The sequence below is a fragment of the Heliangelus exortis genome, chromosome 1, assembly GCF_036169615.1.
Source record: "Heliangelus exortis chromosome 1, bHelExo1.hap1, whole genome shotgun sequence".
NCBI lineage: Eukaryota > Metazoa > Chordata > Aves > Apodiformes > Trochilidae > Heliangelus > Heliangelus exortis.
The window spans coordinates 28,692,919-28,705,038 of NC_092422.1; the positions used below are offsets into that span (position 1 = coordinate 28,692,919).

Sequence of the window (12,120 nt, forward strand, 5' to 3'; positions counted from 1 at the left end):
ATACTTCACCAACAAACTCCAAAGTCATTGAGCAACAAGATCTGCCAGCATTAAGAGACACCAACATTTTGTTCTGACTGTTTGTTGGGTTCTCTAAGTGCACATCATTCAACATTCATAGTTTTGACTATGTATATTTTTAAATCACCTTGACAGATGTGAAGACCAGAGGCCAGGCTTCCAGCCACGTCTCAGCAACTGCAGAGCAGTAAAAACTGAGTAGTTGTCAAGTCAGTTGTGTTTGAAGTGTGACTGCTGCTGGGAGTGACAGGGCTATCCAGGTCTGATTTGCCACAGTTCTTCTACTTGAAGGCAATGAAGGATGTTGAAAAGTTTGGCAGAAATCCAGAGGCTGCAGACATGTCTTGAAAAGGGTAGGAACAACTGACCCAGTTTTGTGTATATCCAGACCCCCAGGAAAAATTCACACTGAGAACAAGCTCTTTTTTAAAAAAGTTTGAGTTACTCTGGAAAACAATTAAAAAAAAAAAAAAAAAAAAACGAAAAGGTTGAGCGGAATGGGATTTCTTTTCCTGACACTCTCAAAAACAATCATTGTTTTCCTTCTTCCTGCACTGCTAAATCACATTGAGAGTCTTATCACACTTTGGCTTGGTCAGACAAGTCACATGTCAACATCAAGACAAAGTCATACTGAAAACAGCCCTTGCTTCTAGACAGACCTGCGTTTGCAGCTATGCCAACAACCCACAGCCTCTGCTAAAATACTTGCAGCAGTTGCTTCCTGCCCCTGCAGCCCAAAGTATATTTCCTAAGTCAGGAAAATCATGTAGGTATTCTCCTATGAATCACAGAACAGTCTTTCAAGTTGTAAAATAGAAGTAATCTGTGCTGCTAACCTCCCTTCTTGTCCCCAAATAAAGGAAAAGGAAGGATGTTTTGGTTGTTCCTACACAGCCAATAAATGTGCTTCAGGGCTCATTAACTTGAAATCCATTCTTTTGGAAAAAAGATTAAGAACGGCACTGTACCTTATCCTGAATCCCCTGCCAAGCTTTGTTTAGAAATACCATTTTACTGATATCTTTTTTTTTTTTTTTTTTCCCCTGCTATGAAGAAAATCTGCTCACACAGAGGGTGGAAGCTGACTACACGCAGCAGAGGACCCGGCTGCATACCAAGTGCCACCCCACGCTTGCATAAGCACTCTAAAAAAGTCTTGCTTCTCTTTTTATTTTAGGATCTGCTCCAGCAGTGGAAAGTGGTTGAATGGCTGCAGCTCGGTGAGCAGCACAGCATGAGGAGGGAGCTGGCCCTCCTGCCAGCCACTTCAAGGTCCCACATCAGCATCCGGTGGCTTTGGGCCACCCACATCCTGTCAGAAAGGTTCACCCAACCCTTGCTGCAACCCTTCTCCTCCTTTAACCCTTTCTGATGAGAAACTGCCATGAAACTGGGCTTTGCAGGAGGTTTTGAGGTCAGAGGGGCAAGGCAGGAGGTAGGCAAAGGGAATGGGACCGTAGTGGGGCAGGACATCCAGGGCCCATTTGGGACAGGGCTCTCAAGAAGGGTGGATGAATGCAGGTCATTTATGGCACAGCTTGTCACTTCTTGTAAGCAAACTGTGCCTGACATGGGATGCTCAGGGAGATGATATTTTCCATTTTATCATGGACGTGTGTCTCAAGCATTCATTTCAAATACCCTCCAATATCCAACTAAATCACCATGAGCTTCAGGGCATGATTTTCTTCATCATAATTGACAGCAACCTATTTTGAGACATTTTAACTTATCCTCTGTGTCTTTGAAATCAGTTTAATGCAATCCTTCCCAGAAAAATGCGGATTACTTTGGTTTGAAGCATTATGCTAATGCAGTTTTTTTACAGGTTCACACATGAAAATATTCAGCAAGGCTCTGTGTCTAAAGTCAGAACGGCATAATGAGTTCTGAGAGGTTTAAGACCATGAGGGGAGCAGGATTTAGCCTATTTCCTAATACAAGACTCCTGAAATACATTGAAGCAGCTGTGCTGAGCCTCTTGATGTAAAATAAGACTTATGCAAATGTGCCATATCCAGCTTTCCATCAGACTGAAGCTACTTGGGAGAACTTACAGTGTCCTGAAAGTCAGTGCTTTTGACAGAAATGTGTCCTATTAAGACTGAGGACTGAAATTAGAAAGTGCAGTCAAGTATTTGAACAAGTGACAATTTTTTTTTTTTCACTAAGAAGTGTTTCAGATAAAAATGCTTATGACGAAGGAACTATGAATTCTGTCTCTCAGTGATTTACCCTTCAGTGAATGCATGATATATTTAACTTCAGTGCATGCATCATAAGATCATTTAACCTTAAGGTTATCATAAAAAAAAAGTCTTGTGGCACATTGGGAAAGAAATGTCCAACTTTTGATAATAGTCCTCTGTCAACCCTACCTAAGTGATCCTTCAAGGATTTAAAAGCGCAACTGGGAAATCTTTATCTAACATTCAAAGAGATAAGGAGTTTCTTTATTTGTTTAAAGAGCTAGAAAATATTTTAAAAATTCTTTTAATGCAACTGTATGCAGATAACTGTCATTGGGAGATATACCTTGGTATTTCCACATGTCTAAAGTTAGCAAACTTGAAATCTCTCCTGTGGTTCCAAAACTCTTGGGAACCAAGCAAAGGTCTTTGCAAGTGTTGTTAAACTGCTTTTAAAATCAAATTACTCTGATGTATAATATTACACAAGAGGCAGAAATCTGGTGTGGTTTCTGGGTGTACATATTCTTGTCTGGGATACCCACAGGTTTTCAGCCTCCCCCAGAGGTGCCAGGGTGTGCTCTGCTGCCTACCAACACAAAAACTGTGAAAAGCTGCCTCTGGGCAGAATTGTGGGCTCCATCCAGCTGTGCACCTCCATCCAGATGTATGCTGCCTCCAAAAAGGGGGCTTGGGGTATCCCCAGGGTGGAGATGTGAGACACTTTGCAGCCACAGGTGACACAGCTAAAAGGGGCGGGAGGGCTGGGTCCGTTCTGGGAGCAAACCAGGCAAGTGCCTGGGACTGACAGGTTAAGAGGGAAGTGTTCCCACTGCTGCGGAATAACCTGGCTATCTGCCAGACACACAGATTCCACCCCAAAAAAATTCAGAAGGGACATTTTTGGTTCATCAGTGACTTGTCTGCATGACTTGCTGGCCAAGCAGTGTGCTGCCTTCCTGGGGCATAGCTAAGGGTTAAGTCCCATGGGAGCTGTCTGGGACCACAGAGGAGGTAGGACCAGCCCTGGTTTTGGGACAGATCAGTTGTGCTCAGAGCCAAAGCAGGAGTAGCAAGGAAATGTCAGATGCCACCTAACCTGACCACAGGAGAGAAGCCACAAACCTGAGATGCTGGAAGGGAAAAGAATGTGGCAATAAGAACGGAAAGGAGTTCCTTAGTGCAGGGACTCTCATTAGACTGATGGTCATCTACTAAAGGCTGTGAGAAAGAGGAATCTCTGCCTGGTTTTTATTGCCCTGAATGGCTCTGCAGACCAGGTGATCTCACCAGGTCATTTTTATAATGAGATCATGATCTGTGGTCTGTCCTCAAGGTACATTTATACATTCACGTTTCCTTCAGTGGAGTTCCAACTATATAAACTTGGGGCTGAAATCAGCTCATTTCAAGTGAGTCAAAGCAGAAGAAACTAGTTCTCCCTCTGGGCACAATGTTAAATACATCTGTCATCCTGATGGTTATGCTGGTGAAATATTCCTCCACCCTGTGGCTAATGCCTACCTGTGTATTTACAAACACCCTTTGCCTTTGTCAGGTTAAATGTTCAAGAGTCCAAACCTAATAAAAGCCCACATCTCACTGATAAAATTTCAAGAAAACCACCATGCCTCATTCCATTTAGAATCAATATATTTCTTGCTGTAACTCTGTTCTGTCAGGATGTGGATTTCCTCATGTTTTTCCTCAGTTTTGCTTAAATGACATGATGTGTACATAACCAGCATGCTGTGAAAACCAAAGGAGATGTAAATCATTCTAACGCTGGCATGCCTGCTTTCCTATTACAATCTGCCATTAAAATACCTCAGAAACACTGAGAAACTAAAATGCACAGGAAATTCTGTTGCTGTGAAAACCTTCCATTAATCAAGATGATGCTGACACCTTTCACAGACTTTTTTGTGGCTGCAAATGGGGGGTTAGAACATCCAACATCTTACTTGCTTGTGACTACATGTAATACTGGTATAATTAGCAACACCTGTAGCTCTGGCACAAAACATACATAAGATTATAAGTAAATTATAAACTTGTGGATTTTACAATCAGACATGTTACTCAGTTTTGTATTTCACTCCAGTGAAAGGGCTGGAGAAGCCTCAAAAAGACTATTTGAATAGATAGTGAGTACACTACTATAAAAAAAAAGAAATACCAGATTTTGTGCACCGCAGTGAGCAGAGCTCCAGAAGCTGCTAGGATTGTAAAATACAGTAGGAAAATGTGCAGAGGACTTCTGAGGTGTCCTTGCTTAGTTAAGATACCCTGGTCTTTGGTTACATGCTGAGCTGCCATGTAAAACGTGGGTACTGATTTGGGATAGATCAGTTGTGCTCAGAGAACACAACTGTACAACACAACACACAGAGTACTACTGCCAAAGAAGCAGTAGTAAGGAAATGTCAGCTGACACCTAACCTGACCACAGGAGAGAAGCCACAAACCTGAGATGGTGGAAGGGATTTGGTTTCAGGCAGCTTGCCCAGCCCTCAGTGCAGCTTTTTGCAGCAGTCCATGGTGGGTGCATTACTTGTGGTGGGAGATGCTCTACTCCTCCCAACAGAGGCACCTTCCTTGCAAGATAGGGAACATCATTTTCCAGGGGAGATTTTCCACCAGCTGGCTGGGCTCACCACTGCCAAAAAGGGCACTTCTCTCACCCCAGGTCCAGCTGCTTCAACTCCCCAGTGCAGCAGAAAACTAGAAAGGAAAGCAGAAGGAAAAAGAAAAACACATCAAAAAGCAGGAATCACTGTGGGAGCAGCTTTTGTGGACTTCTGCCATCCCAGGTATTTAGGACACATAGGTACATTTATATGGGTATAAGGTCTCACAAGCAGCACCCTGCCAGGCTCTGGCTTAAGAAAGGCATTTTTAAGAACATTGCCAGGAATCAGAATAAAATGTTGATGGAGGAGCTGATGCTTCATCTTCCTCTCACTCCTCCAACCTGCAGCATCACCCTCCCATCCGAGAGAAACCTGAGAGGTTTTTCAGTTCATTAATGTGCAAAGGTATTTTGAATATTCTCAGAAAAAAGTTTCAACCCAGACTGTCTTCCTTCAGCCAGCTAAATGAGGACTGATTTCTTTTTAATTGTTTTCAAAATGGAGACCTGTGGAAGAGTTGCCTAGGGAGATCTTCCTGGTTATGGATAAACTCTATCAACATCTCTGTCAGAAAGGCTGCTCTGCACTAGAAAGTCCACCAGAGAGGATTTATATCTAAGCTTTATAGCTGTTAAGCCACATATTACACATTATGTGCATGTTGCCTGCCCTCAGCCAGGGAGGTCAAATACAATTTGCTTCTGACATTATTGATGTCATATTTCTCCACTTGCTAAAATTATTTGCAGTGATTTAAGCAGAATTGGTATGATTTACAAGTTCCTTTTGCCTTTCTTTTTTTTTTTTTTTTTATACCCCTCATAATTCATAACCTATTGTTCTGCTTCTTAGTACTGTGTGTACAGGAACACATTTTGGCATTTTCTTAGCTATGCAGACTAAGATTGCTCCATCATAGCAGTGAGGGAGGAGATTCTGGTTTTGGAAAATGCCTGCATAGGATAAGGTCATGCTGCAGCACTACCTTTCCCCAAAAAAACACCACAGATGTGCAGGAGGAGGCACCCACAGAAAAACAAGTTATCAACACCTGGCAGCAATGACATTTAAGACACCACCATGACCATTTCTTCTGAGTTAATCCCTGGACTCGTTCTTGTTTCACATCCCTAGACCTGTGACTGCACATCTGGAGCTGCCTTGCTCCAGACATTCTTGGATCAAAATGCACTGCACAAGCTCTTAAAATGCAAACCCTCCTTGTCACCACAGTAAGTCAGGGTAGCCCCAAAGCTGTCTTTGTTTAGACCAATATTTGCTTGCTAGTAATATCAGTGAGGGAGTTGTTGTTTCTCAAAACAGGGACTTTTTTTACAGTTTAGTGCCACCTCACTTTCTACCTTGCTGGGTTAAATCAAGCATGGTAATGATCACAGCAGGATCAGCTCAAGGGAAAACAACCTCCCTGCTCCTACACGATGTTGCCCTGAGTGTATGGTACTATAGACATACAGACATACATCAGGGGTTTTATTTACAACATCACACTTCAGTTCAGTTGCTTATTCCTCATGGTTCTTTTGGACATTTTCCTACAGACTCCTTGCTCTGTGATTGCTGGATCTTGGCCCCTGCATGACTTTCGAGGTCAGGGGCTGGTGGGAATCCTTTCCATCTCTGCAGACAAGCTACAGAGTGAGGCTGACCAGTAAGGTCCTGTGGGAAATGGCCTGTCTGTGAAACCACAACAAGTTGATGGATTACTGCAATTTAAGTCATGTCCCAGCTGTACATTTTATGTAGCCTTGCCACTGCAGCTGCTGGAAAGCAACACTCCTCTTGTAGGCACTGCTCCATACCTCTTCCAACAAAATTCATCACCTTTCTGCCCCTTAGCATCCTCCTTCCATACTGTCTTTCTGAAGTGGAACAATTTTTTTTTTTTTTTATTTTTTTTTTGTATTCCAGAAAGGTAATCAAAATACTGCATATTCTTCCTGATTTAGATTCTGCACAAAGGAAAGCACAGAACTTCAGCTGATATCCCACCCTCATGCACTAGAGAATTAGCAGGAACTTCAAACTTAAGCAAGTTAGAAGAGTCAAGCTGTTGAATATAACTCAGAGACCAAATGTTATACATCAAGATGTCATTTAGACACAAATGATAGTTTATGCCAGTGGAAAAACACATAAAGCATTAATCATGGTAAAATCTGCTTCACTGTTAATCTTGACTGAAAATCTAAGGATCATTTCATCAGAAATAATGCAACAGAATTATTTAATTAGAGCTTCTTAAGAACATTTCAATGAACTTTTTGGTTTTGTTTTGATTATAAATTAAAACATGTCAATTTATCTAGTGTTTTAATGAAAACTTTCTGTTTCAGTGAAACGTCAGTCAGAAAGATCCTTATTCATGGAAAGGTCTTTGTGGGCAAAACAAGAAACAGCTTCCACAGTAAAGTAACTCAGATCTGTGGGTTAGTGCACTTAACACTAAAGCACAAAACATAATGTTTTAATCCATTTTAAACTTACTGTTTGCAACCCTGAAAAGCGTTTTAACTATCATAAAAGACAAACCATTCAGACTTTTAGACTTCACGACCCCATCCATCTCTTTCCTTCGCATTGTGCTGCAACAGTGAGAGACTCTCATGTAAAAACCCCTTCCTCATAATTAGACTTGTTGCCTTAAATGAGTTAAATTACAGCCATTTGTCTCTGTTAAACATGTGCTCCTAAAGAGTCTGGTATTTTCTCTCAATCAAGGTACTTATACAGTGCAATATTCTCATCTGTTAATTTTACTTTTGAGATGCTAAAAAAGGAAGTCTTCTGTTTGCCTTATGACAGGTACTTTTTTCCAGTTCTTTAAATTTTCTCCAGCTCTTTCTCCACGGTTTTTAAGACTTTTTCAAATGAGCCAATGCAGATCAGATGCCAGATCAGTTTACTGGGGCCCTCAGCTCTTGGCCCCAGATGCTACTAACTAGCTGACTGTCCCTGGCCATGGTCTGTGCTCTTTGTTCTCACTTGGATGTCCTTTCACGTGGCTGGGCCAACACAAATCAAGGACTACAATAAGAGCTTTCAACAATTTTGTTATTAATAAATACTACAGCAGTGCCTGGAGTTGCCAGTTGAGATGGAGACTGTATGTGCTGTCTAGCAAGGCATTGTCTCTGTCCTGAAGCAAAGGCAATCCCAGGGTAAAGTCTGCCACATACACCCTGGAGTATCTTGTTTCTCAAGCTCACCAGCTTCATGGAATTCAATGGCACTGTCCAAGTAGTATTTTTTAAGAACAACAGCAGCAGCAAAAAGCCAAGGCAATCTGGTTAAATTTAAAAATCACCCTGTTCCCTGGATGTGTGATATGTCTTGAATTCATTGTGAAAGGCAAGGTGAAAGAGAAAGAATGCAAAAATCTCTAGAGCTGCTTGCAAATCCTTTGTGAGAATCTAGTTCCTCTACAAGAGAAGTAGGAGACATTTTAAAACATATTAAATATTTTTAAAATAGAATCATAGAATCATTAAGGTGGGAAAAAAGCCCACAGATCATCAAATCCAACAGTCAACCAAACACCACAATACCAACGAAGCCATGTCCTGAAGTGCCATATCTACACGTTTTTTTAACACCTCTAGGGATGGTGACTCCACCACTCCTCTGGGCAGCTTGTTCCAGCACTTGACAACTCCTTCAGTGAAAAAAAATTTCCTAATATCCAAACTAAACCTCCCCTGGCACAACTTGAGGCCATTTCCTCTCATCCTATCACTGGTTATTTCAAAATGACAGTTCATTTTGAAACTGGTAGACAAGGACATATAGTACATTTCTATGTGTTTGTACCTCATAAGACTTCAAAGAATTAAAGTGATAATGTATAAATTAATGGATTAAAAACTTTACTGGAAGACAGAATGAGCCTTAGCTATTCCGTTCCTACATTTCTAAGCTCCATTATTAATGTGTTCTGGGTATTACTGGGATTGTATCACTGCAGAGGGGCTTGCTGACCTACCAAAGCCTTTTAAGTTTAATGACAATAAACTGCTGCACAGAAGTCTTTCAGAACAGGTAGCTAATTGCATTTGAAGCTGTAGTCTGTGCTTGGGCATGAATAAATTACAGATTGTTTCTTGTCAGTGTTGCATCCTCCTACACAAGATAAGCCCTTGGTCTATGCTCCTAGGCTGGGCCTTCCAAGTCTTTCTGTACTGCTTCAGAAGCATGGATGGGACCTAACTTGCAAAATAAAAGAAAGACCAGGGGGTGTCCTGTATAAACATCTAGTTTATAGTTCCATTGTTCCCACATTAAGTCTCATTCAAAATGGGTAGACAGTAATGAGGATAAATGAGCCACCAAGTTTAATTTATTCTCATTTTCAGAAGGGGTTGAGGGCTTTTTTGAACACTGAAGAATTCCAAACTTACTACAAATCCTAAGCTTCATGAAATTAATTTATACATGAATGTTAAATATAGACAGAATAATACATATAGGACAATAAGTGTTTGCCTGTCTTAAGTGAGGGGCACACTAAACTTTCCTCTTACGGACTCATTCAGATTTGTTGTTTTCTTTTTAATTATGATGCGCTTTTTTTTTTTTTTTTTTTTTTTTTTTTTTTTTTTTTTTGAACTACAGCTTCAAGCAGAAATCAGCTTGATTCTTTAGCAGATGAAATGGGCTCCTGTGTGACTGTGTGCTTTAGGGATTAATTCAGAGCAGAGAGATGAGGATGCCAAAGCCCTTGTTAACCTGGAGTGAAATCCACGGTGGCCCCTTCACACACCAATGTTCAGTGCTTGGACACCTTGTCTCCAGGAACGTTGACCTTGAAGAAAAAAGTCTTCCAAGAGGAAGACTCTCCTTCCAAGAGGAGCAGAGCCAAAGGGTTCAGACCCCTTTCTCCCCCACCACACCTTATAGGTAAACCTTGCTTTGCCCTGTCCTGCTTTACAGCAAAGACTAAAAGCTTGAAGGGGACAGCAACAGAGGGCATAAATGAACAAGCACAGCTGTAGCCCAAGGATTAAGGGACTCACCTAGGAGAAAAGAAAGGTGGTTTAATCCCTACTTCAAGGGCTGGTTATGCAGACAAATGCAAAACAGGTAAACTGCCTGTGGGACAAGGACTGGCATGAAAGTACCAGTCTTCATTCAGGCAAGACCTCTGATGGGGCTGGGGGACTGAGGAACTCTGAAGGGAAGGTCCCCCAGTGATGCTGGGCAGCATGAGGTCTCCCTGCAAGACTGATGGACAGTCAGCCATAATTCCAGCACTGACTCCAACAGCAACAAGCTTGAGCCCAGGGATTTTCAAGTGTTTTAGGATAAAAGCTGCTGTGTGCAGTCAAACCACTGTCCAATAATGTATCATTTTAATCCATTAACTCTCCAGTATGGACTAAGTATGTCCCTTAATTATTGAGGGTGACTTTGCAGAGCGGCTTAACCACATGATTCTCACCAACATGAAAGGAAAGTTTATTGTTGCATCCTAGACTTTGCCTAATATCTTAATTTCACCCTCAGAGCTGTGCCTGCAGGCTGCAAAGTCAGATGAGATCCATTTAAGGAAAAATGTGTTCAGCGTCAGCATTCAGGATTTAGTCCACATAGCCTGATCCTCTCTTTATTTGTAATTCCCTGTCCAGTCATTTCCCCTCTGCGCTGTGAAAACATCTTGTAGTGCTCTGAAAAGGCCAGCCTGATGGACAACGTTTGGTGCAACTACAGCAGTGGCTTTTCCTGAATTTAAGGAACGTGAACACCAGGCTTCCTGAGCCTGTCTGTTTTTTAAAATCAAATTGCCAAGCATGAAACAGGAGCCAGAGACCAGAGAGGGTTTTACAGCCTTTTTCTCCTCCCTTGGGCTGCCTTCAGTGTCACCAGTGCACGAGTTGAAATCTCAGCTCTGAAATGTCTTCAGCTGCAGGAAGCATCCCTGCAACCCCGCAGCCCCCATCACGGGCATTGCAACAGCTGAGAATAACAGGAATGCGGCAGCTCAGGTCACTTTCCTCTCACCCCGCCCCTTAAAAATACTCCTCCTCCAGAAAGGAAGGCAATGTCTAGCCATGGTAGCGCTGCACTACCAGCAACTATCCTCAAATTCACTATTATCAAAGCTGTGGGGGGAAGAGTTGAGAGGTGGCAGTGCAGGGCAGACATTTGACCCCTTGGAAGTTGAGGGTCTTGGTCTGGAAAGCCACCACTGCCAGCAGGAAACTGGTTTAAAAAGCGGCTCCTCTCTTCATCTCAGACCCTTCCCTCCCACCCGCACCCTGGAGCTCACACCCTCCCCAGTTGTGCAGAGCAGCTGCTCTGGGGACTGCGCCGCAAACAGGATCAGTTCAAAGACGTTAGTTTAAAAATAAACCATTATTATTATTATTATTATTATTATTATTATTATTATTATTATTATTATTATTATACCTTAAATCATTTCAATAATCTCAGCCACACCAAGATGTTGTGTTACTCAGTGGAGGGGGCAAAGACACAGTGTTGGGAAGGGAAATTGTGGCTGAGGAACTATTTTAAGTACAGTCCTGTTCTCCCATCTGGTGACTGCAATACATCCTGGGTATTCCAATGTGTGGGGGGGCTTCCTAATCATTAATACTGAGGTGTACACCACTTGGACAGGTAGAAATGTGAATTTATGCCCAGTGAAATATCAACATACCATTGAATTTGAATTTGTGAGATAATGCACCACGGACCGTGTCATCTTTAAATATTTATGCTCCCTTATCTTACAGGAAGCAAAGCAATGCCTTTCCCCATGTACAGACTGCAAGGACGAAGTTACCTCATCAACATTCCCACATGTCTGGAATTAAGTTCATTAAGCAGAATTAAGCACCTAAATGAAACCCATGTTTTGAAAAAGACTCCTAGGACTTTGGAAGGAGACTTACTGGAAGACTCATGGCTATTTGGCACCGGTGACTTCTATTTTAGTGCACCTAGAAGAGAGGAGGACTCCATGCTTCATTATGCCAGTCTTAGGGACCAGAGGTGTTAGTGAGACTTTCTGTTGTATCTGAAGCAGCCTGTGGAAAAGGGAAGGGGAAGGGGAAGGGGAAGGGGAAGGGGAAGGGGAAGGGGAAGGGGAAGGGGAAGGGGAAGGGGAAGGGGAAGGGGAAGGAGAAGGAGAAGGAGAAGGAGAAGGAGAAGGAGAAGGAGAAGGAGAAGGAGAAGGAGAAGGAGAAGGAGAAGGAGAAGGAGAAGGAGAAGGAGAAGGAGAAGGAGAAGGAGAAGGAGAAGGAGAAGGAGAA

The 12,120-nt window shown here is 42.3% G+C and overlaps 1 long non-coding RNA gene across 1 annotated transcript; it reads left to right on the forward strand.

Moving 5' to 3' along the window:
* The first annotated feature begins 627 nt into the window (after positions 1–627).
* On the forward strand, positions 628–11,734 carry LOC139791808 (uncharacterized). Its single transcript, XR_011724027.1, has 4 exons — positions 628–790; positions 1,202–1,244; positions 9,476–9,760; positions 11,602–11,734. It is a non-coding gene; the product is annotated as an uncharacterized lncRNA (long non-coding RNA).
* Positions 11,735–12,120: the final 386 nt, after the last annotated feature.